The sequence below is a fragment of the Uloborus diversus genome, chromosome 9 (genome assembly GCF_026930045.1).
Source record: "Uloborus diversus isolate 005 chromosome 9, Udiv.v.3.1, whole genome shotgun sequence".
NCBI lineage: Eukaryota > Metazoa > Arthropoda > Arachnida > Araneae > Uloboridae > Uloborus > Uloborus diversus.
This window is the reverse complement of record NC_072739.1, coordinates 111,744,084-111,756,231: the sequence shown is the minus strand read 5'-3', so window position 1 is coordinate 111,756,231 and position 12,148 is coordinate 111,744,084. Positions and strand designations below refer to the sequence as shown.

General features: G+C 34.2%; 1 long non-coding RNA gene across 1 annotated transcript in view; it reads left to right on the top strand.

The window, feature by feature from the left end:
* LOC129229541 (uncharacterized) overlaps positions 1 to 12,148 on the top strand; it is a 227,080-nt gene that overhangs the window by 88,939 nt on the left and 125,993 nt on the right. Inside the window, exon 2 of the long non-coding RNA XR_008581104.1 lies at positions 9,232 to 9,258. This is a non-coding gene — a long non-coding RNA (uncharacterized LOC129229541). The remainder of the gene's footprint in view (positions 1 to 9,231; positions 9,259 to 12,148) is intronic.

Genomic DNA, 12,148 nt, shown 5'->3' with positions numbered 1-12,148 from the left:
AGCGCGACAATAAGTATGAGTGAATCTTCCATACGTAAGATTAATAGTCAAAACCAAAAGATATCCGTAAAAGTTCAGAACTTGGTTTCAATATTGAAGCTTGCAGAGCAGTCTACCAAAGTAAATATCATGAAAATGGAAGCTGCTCCTGTTGTGGATTAATAAAGAGATCAGAAAGAGGAGATGTTGCCACAAATTGAAACGTTAAAAAGGCGAAGCAAACGTATTTAAAAATGCAGAATTAGATAAGAATAACGATCTGATCATGGAGAATAAATCATCCCTATCTTCATTTTTTAACTCTTAAATATTGTTACTGTATTTACTGTACTATTATAGTTTTTCATTTTAATTTTACGTCTTTCATTCCCATTGGTCATTCATTTTGTTCATCATAAAGTATTTTATGTTGAATAACAGTTTTAATTTTTTAAATACGCTAAAAGTTCAGTTCTTTATGCAAGAAACTAGTGTATGGATAAGGAATGCTTTAGAGCAGTTTGAGAGGTGTTTATAAGTATTAGGCATCCTTTCAAAAATTTGTATGCATATATTTTTCCACAACGCGAAATTTCGACTTACGCGAGAAGTCTTGGAACGCATCCCTCGCGTAAGTCGGGACCCGACTGTACTGCATAAAATCAAACGACATTTTGCATGCATGGACCTCAACGTGAATTCACGCCATTAGTTTTTTGCGTCAATTCCTCTAACGGGGTGGAGCAATCGAACATTTTCTCCGTTATACATGTTTGCTATAACTGAGGAAGCATAACAATCGGATTCAGACAAAACTTTGTTTATTGGTAGACCTCAAAGAGTAGAAGTTTTGATAAAAATTTGGTGGCAAAAGCTCAAAAGGGAGTGGCGTTGAGAAAAATCTCAGAAGGTACAAAAGCTTATTTAATTTTAGCGCCGATATACCTAAACGAGTGGTGCAATCGACCATTCTTTCCCTTTAGTTGTGGTTGCTGTACCTCAAGACGTAGTGCTACAACTTAAGTCAAATTTGGAATAAAATTGAACATACCCAAAAACTGGCACTGATTCAATTTTGGCGCCAATCGCGCCAACAGGGATAGATTATTGTCATCGTTTGCGCGAGTTGTAAACAACAATATAAAAAATGAATTACGTTTAAATGTTTTCACTTACAATTACCGCAAGAAAACCTTTCAACCTTGGCAAACGATGAGGAAAATCTCAATGACTTAAAATTGTTACTATGTATATTAGATAATAATTTATACCGGTGAATATTTATTTATGTTAATGACTTTTGAGATGTTTCAAAGCGTTTTGGTACTTCTAAAGATTTGCATAAAAAATAAACAAATATGGCGAAAAATACTTTTAAAAACGTTTTTTAACTGTTGACTTGAATCAAGGACACCATCAAAAATCTGTATTGCGGGAAAAAATATCAAAAGCGCGAAATCCAGAAAATTATATTTGCTTTAGTTCAGCCTCGAAATAAATTTGTAACCTTGATAGACAAAAAGCTTAATTTTTCTTTTTTGCTTTTGGCAAAGATTAAAAAGTTTGTTCCACCCACCAACAACCATAAAGCAAATAAATTACATAGAGAGCAAAATATCTGAGGCCCCCTCCCCCCTTACAATAATTTTGCATATGGGCGTCCTTGATAAAGAGTACCCACTATATTTAGAAATTGAAGCCGGAAGTTGCACCGCTGTATCACAAGATCCTTAACTTTTTCTAAATATCTTGAGATACATTTTGATTCAAAATATTCCATTACTGAATCTCAATTGGTTGCAGTGATGTTCTCATCAATTTTTCTGAGGGTATACTCCCAGTAATCCATTACGCACAATTTGTGTATGTGATCATATACATAGTATGTTATAATATGAAAATTTATGAAGCTTGAGGGTATACGCTATGTCTCTAAAAAAAATTTTGAGAATATACGGCGTATTATGGGAGCAACCACTGATTGGTTGTTAGTTTAAACTTAGATATTCTTGCAAGTTAATGAAGCACGTTTTTGAAATTGCATTAAAACATGAATTAAAATGCAAACCAACCCGCCAGCTACTTTATTCGGTCTCTTTGCGAGATTGGTGAAAACTTTTTTCGTGAAGCGATCATATTATCATAACCCCGCTCATCATTGCACAGCTGTGTATCCCATAATTCCGGCTTCAATTTCATCTCCCTTCATACTCTATGTAATTTCTTTACTGTATGCCAACGACTGAGATAAAATAATAAAAGCTAATAAAAAGCAGAAATTGTGAACTTCAAAATGTCAATTAAGAATAAAATACTATAAGTGAATCCTAGAATCGTATTGCATTTTTCTACAAAATGAAAACTAAATGTCATTCCCTTTTGTCTCAATATTAAGAACATTTATTAAGTCACGTATAGGAACAAATCAAAATGGAGAAAAATTATTCTGAAATTTATATTCAATTATCCAAAAGTAAAAAAAAAAAAAGTTCTGTCGTTATATTTATGCAAAGATTGTATGTCTGGTTTATCCCCATTTTCGCCGACACTTCAAATTTCCTCCCCCTCATTAAAATATCAAAAGGTATGACTGAAAAGAGGTGGGGCGGGGTTGGGCATTTAGCGTCGGTGAAACTGGGAAGACACCGTATGTTCTTTTTTTTTCAGCGAATTAATACTTCTACTAGCTCTCTTTTCTTACTAATATCGCGTAAAATATCTGAAAATAATGGAAAGCAAATTGCGTACAAGACCAAAGGTGATGAAAGATGATTTTTACTATAACCCAACTCTGTGGGAGTTTTAGATTTTTATTGAATTGGTGGCAACGAAGGTAAAAAGGAAATATGTCGAAGCTCACAGCATGAAAGAACGTCATACAACGATCATTATCATAGAAAATGTAGTGTAAAACTAGAACACCACACTTAACACTTTTGACACCTTTTTAACACGACGTCACGAATTTATCACTAGCTGAAACCAACGGGAGTTAAAAAAAAAAAAATATCACGATGTGAAGTAGTTCTACGCTTGAGAGAAGTAAAAAAAAAAAAGAAAAACACGACTGCTTTAGCATCAAAGTCCGTTTAATTAAGAGGCGTGGCCGCCAATTCCTTCCCCCATCTGATCGCCAACATTCTTCCAAAGTAGTTATTTTAACTTTTGTTTTGCTTCTTTTCCCTTTGAGGTAACCCTGCGCAACGAGATGCCGAGTCAGTTAGTCTCTTCACAAATTAACGCTTTCGGCTTTTGCTTCTTTTAAATAAAGAAGCAGGGGATAAAAGAAAATTCCAAATTAAGTCTAACCACGGAACGAGAAGTTTGGCTCAAAGCATTTGAACAAGAAAATTTGTTATTGGAAAAAGAGGGTTTTAAAATGCCGTCGTATCTTTTTTCAAAAATTCCGCATGCGAGCCGCCATTTTTATTCAAGGTGGAGAAGTTTATCTTAAGTGAAATTTTGATTCCTTGCGAATAATTCATGACTGTTTTACTAAAATGAATAATTAAGATTCTTTAATTATCTACAAACAAGTATTTTTCTAACAGGGATGAATAACAGGATGTAAACGTTAATAATTTCAACGTACCATGTATTGGAAAAATTGTTTTAAAAATAAAGTTGCTTTCGAACGCTGAAATGAACTCTTTTGACGCAATTTTGTTTTTAAAAATGCAAAAGAATATTAGTTCATGCAATACAATATTGGTTTCGAGCAGGCGTTTCCAAACTGGGTTCCGCAGCACCCTGGGGTACCGTAGGGAGAGGTGAGGGGTGCCGCGAAATGTCCATAGTATCAATATTTATAATGTAACAGAGATAGGTTAAGGTGCCGAGAGAAAATTCTAATTCTTCAGAGGGCGCCGCAAATGCAAACTTTGGGAAGCCCTGGTTTAGAGCCTTTTTGATTCTTTATAAACAATAACGATTTAAAAATTATGATGTATTTAGCAAGTGTTCTTACTTCATCATGTATTTAGCAAGTGTTTCGCAATTTCTTAATAACGTTACTAAATGAGTCAAACTTGCAATTACCAAAGTCAAAAGGACTCTGTTCAAATTTATGCATCTGTACAAAATTTTGCAGCTGTATTAGTTAGATTCGCTGGCATCGTATACTGTAATAAAGTTGTAAGTGTTTGCTCTTTTCTCTTGCATTAAAATTGCACCTCTTTGTAAAAGTAATGTGGGAATATATTAGGGCCTTATTTGCATGGGAGCCCACGGGAACCCAGTTCCGGCTCTTCTTGTCAGTTTTATGCGAATGTTTACAATTTAGAGGGAATACAGACTATTTACGCAACGAAATACGTTCTAGGGACTATAATGCTGTGGGAAAGTAAAGGGCAGTATCCACAAATTTCTCTTTTTTTCTTTTTGTTTCTTTTCTTTCTTTTTTTTAATCTATTGCAGTGGTTCTCAACCTTTTCACCACTGAGGACCACTTGTACCTTTCAGAATCCTTGGCGTACTACATAGGTATTATTAATCTAAAAATATATAAGGCACCAGGTTCAGGCGCGTTTAGACGTTAGATCAACACAATACTGCAAACGTTTTGAGTTAAAAAAAATTCGGCAGACGCATTAATTTACGTCTAAAGAGCCAAGATTTAAATTGATTATTTTATGACTGTTCAATGTTCACTTCGCGGATCATATGAAAACAGTCCGAGGAGACCACAGGTTGAGAATCACTGATCCTAACCTAAACTTTACTGTACAAGCTTCCTTATTGGTTGATAAAGCACGAAAAGAAACGTCAAATTAAAACATTTCCATATGTTAGTATAGTCCTAGTTGTAGATTCATTAATTTGTGTAAAAGAGATTAAAGAGGGATCTAAAGCGCGTTCTTATTTTTTTCAAATACACTGCTCAAATCAATTAAAGGATATTCAGTAAGTTACCGCCCTATAGCCAGGGCTAAGGCAGAAATACATGAAATACACCGCCAGCTCAGTCAATTCCAGCCAGGACTGCAGTTTCATGCTTATTAGCACTTATCAGTCCGGCACAGGACTAATTCTATGTTAGCTACCAGTTTGTTTGGCACGCTTGGCTTCCTTAAGAGGTTTTCCGCCTCCGCGGTTTTCCGCGGAAAACCTCTTAAGGAAGCCAAGAGTGCCAAACAAACTGGTAGCTAATATAGAATTAGCACTGACCAGACGAGTGACCGAAGCAATGGTTCGGTTCAACTCGAATATTGCAGGCAAGGCAGGTATATTCAGTAAGTTACCGCCCTATAGCCAGGGCTAAGGCAGAAATACATGAAATACACCGCCAGCTCAGTCAATTCCAGCCTGAGTGCTAATAAGCACGAAACTGCAGTCCTCGACTGGAATTGAATGAGCTGGCGGTGTATTTTATGCAGTTAAAGGATATTGTAAATCTGAAAAAAAAAGTAGAAGCTTTTTTTTTTTTTTTTGCATAAAATGGAAGAAGAATGTCTCGAATGTAAATTGTTCTCATTTTCAAACCTCACAGCAAATTTTGAGTTTGACGTTGAAGACGACGCTTCAGTGACAGCGAATGAAATTTGGCTTTCAACTTCATGCGCTAGGATAATTGCAACTTAATTAGCTTTTCAACTTTAAACTTATTTCTGCAGACCCCACTCTTTACGTTCCCACGACAGTTTACGGCCCCCAGACTTACAGTGTACTTCTACACCAACACTACGGTAAAAGTAAACGTTGTAGTGTAAAGAGGACACGAATGTCAAGTTTTTTTGTCATTAACAACGATATTTTGTCCAATTTAAAACAGAGTATTTCTAACATATTTTAGATAAGGTAATAATAGAATATTCCTATTTTTACCATTTTAAATAATTAAAACGAAAGAGTTGGGGATAAAAACAAAAAGCTAGCAACAAGTATCCAGATTTTGAAATTGTAAAACAAAAAATAAATAAAATCTCATATTCGAAGATATTGATGTTACTTAAACGAGTATATTCGTATATTAATGCCGAAAATTAGTTAAATTCATTTTTAAAAAAGTAAAGAAAAATTTTAAAAATACGTGATTCTGTTACATTGTATGATATTAATGTCTAGGTTTTGAAGCAATCGCGTGCACAATACAATGTAATCTTCTTAAGATCATCAATAACGTATAAAAGCGGTGTTGAAGCATGAAACCAAGTGTGTAAAGCAGCTGAAAATCTCCCTCAATACCAACTTTAGTCATTAGCATCGAACAAGCTCCCGTTTATAGAATATAGCATGCCACAAAATCGTGATTTTTTGCCTCTTAAAGTTAATTGTACATCCTCAAAACGTATAACAGCCATTGTTTATAACCTTTCAAATTACAAAGACTTTAGTTATTCCTCTCATTGCAGTAGATCTTCAAATGAGTTGTCAATACACGCTTTAAATCCGACGATAGCTATAACAATCAAGGTTCGATCACGTCCGAACAAACCCACGCTTTTGCGATTCGCCTTGTAATCGGCGATTACACAAACCCTTGTCAAGAATCACTAATAAGACTTCAACCTTAGGCGACTTCTCCTTGCACCTGGCCTTGCTTTTGGGAAAGGGGCCTTAACTGATCTTATTTTATAATCCGCCGAGATAGCACTGAGGAGGCAGATTTCAGAGATCAGGAGATCAGAATTTCAAGTTTAAAGACCAGACAAAGCGTTTGAGACGAGGACTTGCCCTTTGCGCTTTTCAAATCTTTTGAGTTGAGTGATTTATTAGAAGATTTTTGGAGTTGACTACTAAAGCGCTTTTCGGGGGAAATGCGAGCGAGTTTTAGTTCGAAGATTGATGATGGCTGGACTTTGCGATGAGTTGTGTGTTGGAATTATAGAAATTAATTTCTCATTAGGCATTCATTAAGAGATTCTTTAATTTGTGTTAAAGAGATTCTCGAATAAGCAAGTTCTCTTCTGGAATATATTTACTGATAGATAATTCTGGTTATAACAGGATTATATGCTAACTCCTTTTACAAATTTTGTAAGGAACATGGACTGAACTTATATGGTAGATTCATTGAGAAATGTTGAATATTTATGAGGCTCTGGAAAGCCTTTGATTTAGTTATAAAGCGATTTAAAATCACAAAGCATTAACTAAATTAATGCGGAAATATATTCCATTCAGAAACTACGCGAATGCTACTGAAAACTTTCTATTGGAAGAGAAAAAATACGCCTTATCATTTAACCTTCGAATAACTGTTTAGTATGGAAAATCGAAATGAATGATAACGGAAGTATCCATGACTGATTTCACATCACATCACATCACACCCGAGGGTCCCCTGTTCCTATCACAGTAGTGACTTGCTCAGATTAGGGGACTGATTTCACACGTTTCTTCAACGTATTTGACCCCATCCTCTAATATCACAAAATTCTACACTTCACCTTACTTTTCTCGCCGCATTGTCCCATGTCACGATTTATGTCATATAATAAGCATATTAGTATGAAACAACTTTTTAATTTTAATTAAAATTAGTGCTGTCACACTTTTTGTTACCTTCACTGCCTTTGTCACACATTGTCAGCATCAGGAACCCCTTTCCCTCTTCAAAACGTGACATCATTTGGGGATGACCCCTAAGTACAATATACTGTCTGCAATAAAATTTCCAATTCTTTTAGCGTCAGTTTTTTTCCAATGCAAAAGGTAAATTTTGGAGGAAAAACATAAAGAAAAGCTCCTCTGTAATTTTTTTTTTTTCAAATATTATTTGTTAAATAAATACCTTCCCCTTTTCATTAAGTTTCCTAACAGCACAGTTGTAACAAGCAAAATGAGACTTATATGAGAAAGTTGGGTGACGATCACATAATAAATAATCCCTGTTTACAGGTTCCAGAAACATACGAATGTCAGCCAGCGACGACTTCAGAAAATGACGTTACAGTGACATCTTCACAAGCTCGCAGAGACTGGTCAAATCTTAACTATTGCAGCGACGTCACAGTGAAGTCGCACGAAGCATGTCACAAATGAGTCACGACGTGACTCTTGTGGGATGTCACAATTATGTTACTAGTATAATCTCGACAAATTAATGAAACATTCGAATGTTAGCCGTCAGCGACGTCGCAAAATGACGTTGCGCTGACGTCTTCACAATCTCCCAAAGTGACTGATCAAAAATTTACTATTGCAGCGACGTCGCAGTGTCGCAGTGAAGTCACATGAAGAAGGTCACAGATGAGTCATGACGTGACTCTTGTGGGATGTCAAATTATGTTATTAGTATAGTCTCGACAAATTAATGAAACATTCGAATGTTAGCCGTCAGCGACGTCGCAAAATGACGTTGCGCTTACGTCTTCACAATCTCCCAAAGTGACTGATCAAAAATTTACTATTGCAGTAACGTCGCAGTGTCGCACTGAAGTCACATGAAGCAAGGCACAATTGAGTCATGGCGTGACTCCTGTCAAATGTCACTATTATGTTACTTTATGTATTGTGACTATTGTAACTCGTAGTGATGTAACTGAGTTTCCCGTGACATGTCGTGCTTATTCAAGGAGTTTTAAAATTATTAGAAGTATGGATTAATACTAAGTTTCTAGGGATCAGACCACTCCGTCCAATCGTGAGAAGAAGTTACTGTAAATGATATCCTATGCATAATTCTGAATAAATCGTTAATGTCAAGACTCTTTACCCATTGATAATTTAGGTAAAGTAGGAAGATTTTTGAGATTAATGAAATATATTTTATTCTTTAAAGACAGGATGACGATGACATTGTTGATGTAGGATGTAGTATGAATAAGGGGATTTATATTTTAAAAACATATTGTTTTTTAATTATAATTTTGAAAATGGGCTAAACTATAAAACTTAATTCAAAAACTTTGACAGCGTTGAATAACTCTCAATAAATATGAATAATTATATAAAATTCATGGACGTTCACCATTAGGAAAACTAATGAATAGAAGTGACTTTTAAGCAAGAAAAATCCAATTAAATGCTCTTAAATTAAATTCAACATTACAAATGATGCAGCAGTACTGAAATTTAATTAATTCTTCCTACTGTTAAGAAAATAGTAACCATAAAAAAGGCAAATACGGAAGCTACTAAAGAATTTAAGGATGAGCAAATACAACTAAAGCAAAAAAGACATCACGCTTAAAATAATTATGTCATTGTGGTTAGCATATGCATAAAATTTAATTTAAGTATGCAAAAGATTTTTTCCTAGAATAATGTTTGGAAAAGAAAGTTTATTAATTAAATTATTTTTCTTTTCAGGGTAATTATAAATGAATAATCCTCACTGTAAGTACTATTTTATGTTATTTGTGCTAACTGTATTTGAAAAAATATCATGAATATTTTATTGTACATATTTTTGTGATACACAAAAAGTTTTGAGATAAACAGCAGAATCATAATAACTGTAAAATATTTCTTATTCTATGTATAATATTAGTCACTTCAGAGCAACGGTCGAATGTTTTACTGTTGTTCTAAGTCTTAGATGTCTTACTGTTGCTTTGAAATTACGAAATATAGCAAGATCAAGCTGCAGTTTGTTCGAATTGCGTATCTTTCCGATTTAATCTTTTAAATTGCATGGTTTTTTTTAAATTTATTTTTATTTTAATTCGGAGTGTTTTTTTTATTTTAAAATTTCACAAAGGTAAGCGTTTTCCTTTCGGAAAAACTCGATTTATTAACTGCACTTGAAAAAATATCATGAATATTTTACTGTACATATTTTTATTAAACACAAAAATTTTGAGATAAACTGCAAAATCGTAATGACTATAGAAGTGTTCTTGTTCTATGTATATTAGTCGCCTCAGAGCAACAGTGGAATATCTTACTATTGTTTTCAGGCTCAAATGTCTTACTGTTGCTCTGAGGCTACGAAATATAGTGAGAGCAAGCTGTATTTTTTTCAAATTGCGATTTGTTTTACGTTTTTGATTCAATATTTTTAATTGTGTTCTTTTTTAAATTCGAAATGCATACATTTCTCTAAATTAAAATCTTGCAAAGTAAAGCGTTTTCCTTTTGAAAAAAATTTAAAGTAAAGTGCATTTCAAGAAAAAAAAGTAACAACAAACATTTCAAAAACTTTGTCTTGTCATCCTAATTATATTTATGAAATTACACGCCTCTTTATTGTAGTTTGATATGCATTGTGCTGAGCAGAGTCGAAGCCTGTGTATTGATTTCGGTGCTCTAAGTATGATTCATCATTTTATGTTTTTCCATAAATCTAGCTGTATTACATTCAGAAATGCCTTCGGACGTACAAAAAAAAAATCCTCGTTAAATATCTGTTGACGCCTAAAAATATAATGTGAACTTCAATAACGTATTCTGATTTTTTTTTTACCTAAAGAAGATTGTTCAAAATAACTAAAAAAATAATAACTGAGTTTTTAAATTTTGTCTGCAAACCCTTCAACGTGGCAACATATATTTAAAACAGCAGTAGCGTGCTTTGATTTTAAGACTTAAGTACTATAAGTGAATCAAATTTCAGAATACGAAATTTTTTTACTAACTCTGGGAACTTCACCTCTGAGGCGTTGGAATACGGACATTTGCTGTTTAAAATCCATTTATTCTCCCATTTCGAAGTTTTACTAGGTGCAGTTTTTTTGTTGCTCATCATAATGCTTAAACTTTTTCGTGGCACATATTTTCCCCCAAATTTTCCATGAATTTGCTTCACTTAAGTTAAATTAATTCTTCAACTTTCATTTCTCACCAGTTCATCAGTTTGTGCAACTTAAAAAAAAAAAAATCGGTAGGTTCTTAGTTTACCAACTCGTATGTACTGCATTGAGAAAATAAAACGCAGTATCTGCAGAAATGATTTTTGAGGTATTTTGAAGAAACGAGTTTTGGATTATATATTAAAGATAGTGAAATGTTGGAATTTGATTTTTTTATGCTTTATTTACAAAGGAAACCAAAAAAGGAAGCTTGTATAATAATGCTAAAGTGCAACAGATGACAAAAATACAAAAAAAAAAAAAAAAAAAAAGAAAAAAGAAAAGAAATATTTTTAGATATTGCAATTTTTTTCCCACAGCTATATAAGCCGTCGACTCGTTTGGCTATGAAAAATAATTATAACCGAAAATATTGCTGCTAAGTGACTAAATGACAGTAAGCGACTAAAAGCAACTAAAAAAACCTTTTACAATAATCAAAAAATATGTATCTTTATCCCTACAATTTAATGGATGCGTCCTGTAACGGGCGACCCGAACTCACTTCAGTTTAAAAAAAAACTCTATGACGATTAAACATGCGAAGAACGTTGCGGACTCCGAGGATCTGTGATAGAAGCTTTGCTTTGTGCCGGAAGTTGAGGGTATGAATCCTACAGGTGCCCTGGGTGCCCACTTTGTCAGATCACGTTTGCTATGGATTTAGCACACTGCCGGATAAGAATTTTTTTCTGAATGAGGGGTAAAGGAACAAATTTGATGTGAAGGTTTCCTTCATTTCAATGCGACTCAGCATAATTTAGAGCATGACACACATTTGAAAAAGTGTAACTGCTGTCCCTGCAAACTGCCGTTTCCACCTCTGAATTGGATGTTTGCCTTTCCATTTCATCGATGGTCAGACAGTAAAGAGCTTCCTATAAAGTTTAAATATACGATGGTCATTCAATAGTTAAAGAAGCAGATTGCTGTGAAGAAAAGATTGTTGGTAGTGCAAGTTTGATATTTTTGGGATTTTAAGTTGGCATCACAGGAATGAGTTATAATCAGCTGAATGCTAACTTTGCTCTGTTTATACCCCCAAAATTAAGTTAAACGACGTCGGGGCTTTTTAAAAATTCCACATTGGTTCAGTAACGTTCTGTGATTCACTGTTTGGTTGATAATAGTTAATGTATCCTCTAGAAAGTGTTAAAAATTTGGTGAAAGTTGCATAAACAAGGAAAGTTTTTACAAGTAGATTCTGACCAGCCGACTGCAATTTCAACTTCCTCACTTCAAACTCACACATGGGTTGATAACCAATACTATTCAGGTATGCTTTTGAAGATGGTGAAGCCAAAAATTTGAGAGAAACATTATGGATATCTGGGGAGAAGTGTAATTATCCAATAAGACAACGCACGTCCTCGCGTTGCTTAACCAACCCGTGAAACCATTGATAAAATGGACTGGTTGGTACTGCCTCATCTCCA